This window comes from Phyllobates terribilis, unplaced genomic scaffold (assembly GCF_046119375.1).
Source record: "Phyllobates terribilis strain yellow unplaced genomic scaffold, ASM4611937v1 Scaffold_10__3_contigs__length_209671492, whole genome shotgun sequence".
Lineage (NCBI taxonomy): Eukaryota > Metazoa > Chordata > Amphibia > Anura > Dendrobatidae > Phyllobates > Phyllobates terribilis.
The window spans coordinates 26749854-26753930 of record NW_027362770.1 but is presented as its reverse complement, the minus strand read 5'-3'; positions in this window follow the sequence as shown (position 1 = coordinate 26753930).

Genomic DNA, 4077 nt, shown 5'->3' with positions numbered 1-4077 from the left:
TATGTAAAATAATTAATAAGGTAAAGTTAAAAGGGTGGTCCAGTAACTAAAATAAGCTTTCTAGAGTGCTGGCGCTGCACTCGCCTCTCCCATTTTTACACCCCGTCCTGGATCCATGGCGCTGTTAGAAGGTGTGGGAGAGGTGAGCGCAGCGCCAGCACTCTGCTTCTATCACCATCGTAGTGTCTGAGTAATTAATTGTCTTCAGAAGGCGGTGATAGAAGCAGGTGAGTGACACCAGCGCTGCCTCAGATTCTATCACTGCCCTCAAATGATTCGTCATCAGGGTGCACTGGTGTCACTCACCCTGCTTCTCTCACCACACCCTGGCAACGTTTTGTTTCACAGTTAGAAGCTGCGACGACAGGAACAGAAACACTTACCTCTCCGAAAGCATCTATCAGCCATAGATCCAGGAAACTTTCAGAGAGAGGGAATGAAAAAAACTGTATTAAGTAACTTCAGCACCGCCCCAAAATGAAGTCCTGCTCCAGGAGGGGTGATAGACACTGCAGGGAAGTGAGTGCAGCCCCAGCTTCCTGTGACATCTCTTTTGAGACTCCTCTCAAATAAAACATCACAGGAAGTGAAGTAAAAAAACACCAACACATTTATGAATTAGCATAATAAGGAGTAGTGTAGGGTATTGTATAATAAAGCTAATTAAAAAAGTACTTAGGGTGTAAAAATCTATATTTAGAAAGGACATTTTAGGTATTGGTCCAACCGTTTAATTGATAATATATTACAATTTTGTGGATTTATAGTTTCTTTGGCTTTATCACGATTAAGTTAGGTTTTATTCAAGTGTTTCATATTGTGATTTCATATTGTGAAATCAATTTTCAGCCCAAGCACGGGTGAATTGAATTATGTATTGAGAAAGCAGTAGGAGAAGCTATTCAACAAACAATGCCGAGGAGATCCTAGGTTTTCCTACAGCTGGAGCAAAAATTTAGTTTGGCACCCCCCCCCCCATTCATAGATTAAAGGGGTTGTCCGGTCAAAAGTGATAAGTCTGCAGTCACTCATTGTGACTGCAGACTTATGAATCCCCCCAGTGCATACACAGTGCGCTGCCGGGGTTCGCCGGTATGAAACCCGGTAACGTAGGGTATGCATGTGTTATACGTACCCCGGCCAGTGGGTGTGGCCTCGCTCTCCATACACTTGTACTGAGCGAGGCAGCTCCTTCTAGTCGGACGCGCCCACTGGCCATCCACGTCACTAGATGGGGTATGGCCTCGCTACATACAAGTGAATAGAGCAAGACTGGGCACTTGCCCAAGGCCCCTTATCCATAGTGGGGCACTCATTAATTGTTTTCCGAGGTCAGACATGTGCTTATTGCTCTTCCTCTCTGCTGAGTGCTGTCCAGTGTTATCTGTAGCCCAATGGCAGCGGCACTGTTCACTTCAGCAGATCCCAAGACTGCATGTGAGATGTGCGCTTCTGACATCTGCCTGTGATGGAGCTACAGATAACACTGGATAGCGCAGCACTCAGCAGGACAAGAGGCAGAGCGATAAACACAACTAGTAACAGTATACTGAGTGCTCTGCCTCTTCTGCAGTCTGTGAGCCGGTGACTCATATTGACTTATACTCTTTCCTGATGTAGAGGTGCCTAATCAACACCGCAGAACAGGACTCATATACAATACAGAAGACAAGGTGGCAGAAACCATACACCAGCTTTATTGAGTGACAGAGGATTATGTGCCAGGAAATAAGAGTAACAGTTATTTTCATGATAATAGCAATAATGGATACAAGAAGAGATAGGTGGAGCATGTCACACAAGTTGCGCTCCAGCTATTGCAATGCAAAGTTCAATATAAACAGGATAAACAATTCCTACAAACTACTCTCTGCTAAATTCCTACCTGGCTTCCAATAATCGGGCCGCGCTGCTACAGCGCCTTAACTAGAGAAACCTACTCTAAACCCTAACACAGTTGAACACCGGTGTCACACTCACAGTACTGTAGCCTTAGAAGAAGGTCTCATAGCTGCTGCTTGGTCCTGTTTGTTGTGTTGAGCTCTTCATTCCGGTTAATGGATCCATCCTCTTCTAGATCCAGGAAAGTCGCATTCCCACTTTCAATGTTAAGGAGTTAATGGTACCACAGAGTTGTTTTCCTCCCTCAGGTTACAGGTGCTCAGGGAGAAGTACCCTGTCTGTGTAATGCACCTCTTTCCTTCTGACATGGTCCTGGAGATCGATCCTGAGGTAAACGGGCACTATCTTCTCTCGTGTTAGGACATACTTATTGTCTTGCCTGTCTCTCACAGGGCAGCACAAGTCTCTTTCAGGCAAATAGTCTCTCATAGCACACGAGTCCCCCTCTTCACTTCCTGAACCGACACTTCCTGCCTCTTGTCCAAACCAACACACAGCAAGCTGCAGGGGAAAAAGGACTAGTCCAAGTGCACACAAATCAGAGGGAAGCATTGTCTCAAAGTCTCAATGACAGGTCTTTCATCACTACCCTGAGTGAGTCAGACCATTTAGCAGACCTACCAGCAGGGACCTGTTTGTTTGGCGAGTTCAACAAGCATACTAGGGCGTCTCTCTAACCACCAGCCAAAGTCAGACCACCAGAAGAGTCCTTTCTGCATGGCAAAGCCTTAGGGTAGTACAGGTAGCCCTGTAGGAGCTTTACTTGCTTTAGCAGAGGATAACTCATGGTCAGATTCCGATTCTGGCATTGACCTTTCCTTTAATTTGAAGAACATGGGTGACAGATTCACTTAAGTCACTCATATTGCCTTGCAGTCTAATCGTCCTTCAAATCAGTGAAAGGTACTCTTAGATGCTTTAATAATCATTAAGAGTTTTTTTTATGTAATTTGTTTGACCACAAATCTCAGACACCAGGACATACATTCCCAGATGCCCTATTGTCTGGTCTCCTCATATCCTCCTTTACAGCTGACCTTCTATCTAGTGGTCTTCTTCTTTCAGATGGATCCCCAGATTCTCTACCAATATGGACACAGTGTCCGTTTTACTGGTTCGACTGATACGCATTGAGTGCATGCAGCTCTGTCAGTTCTTACACTCAGAAATGATCTCTGAGTCAGGTAGAAGCAAAAATCCCCTCCTAGCTTATCCTAGACATTGTCCAGAAAGCCATAGGACCTACCAGATAGGTCCTTCCTTTCAGTGTTTTATCCTAGACACGGTCAGTTATGATGTCTGCTCCTCAATAAATGAGGAAAGCTTCTGCTTACTTGCGCCCTACTGACAGTCCAGCTTTCTGCCTGGGCACTAGGTTCAGAACTTCTAGCTCTCCACAGTGCGTTTTTGAAGTGGTAGGTCTTCTTCTTCCATACGGCATCAGGCACGCTGTGGTCCATGATGTCTGGCTCAGAGAATACTAGACATTGTTCTCATCTTCTCACTTCTACTGTTTGGTTTTCTTTCTGAGTGGGCCCATCTCATTCGGGGCTTAAAGCATGTCTTCAAGATGTGTCTGATTCTGTCATTTTGCCATGTTCTCCATGGCATTTGGTGAGTCATTGTCCTCGACAGACACCCAGGAAGCCTAACTCCTCTACCAGAGACAAAGATTACCTTTGGTATGTGAAAGGTTCATGAAAGGTGTATGAGTCTTCTACACTCCAGGAGAATTTTAGTCCACTTCTACTTGGGTGATTTTCTCTCATGCCCCATCTTGGCCTGAGAACTTAGAATGCCGGCAAATGCCCATGGATTCTCATATCGTATTGTGGCTGGACCATAGATATGATCCCATTTTACCTCATTCCAGTACTCTTTTTCCTCTGGTTACTATTTCTTTTCTCCATGGCAAAGTTTTATCCTTAGAATCAGAGGTTAAGACATCTGGCTATCAACCAGATTTCCAAAAGTCAGTCTCCTGGCCTTCTCCATCCTAGACAAGATGGTGACTGCTCAGTTTTCATTCTGATTCATTGGATTCTTCCAGTGTCCTCTGGTGGCTCCCCTTTCTCCTTGTCGGTTTTTCCTTTTTCCTGTATATATTCTTAGCCCAGTCTTCTGGTTTTGGCTAAAGTCTTACTTTGGCACAAAGTCCCAGGCTGTTGGAGTCAA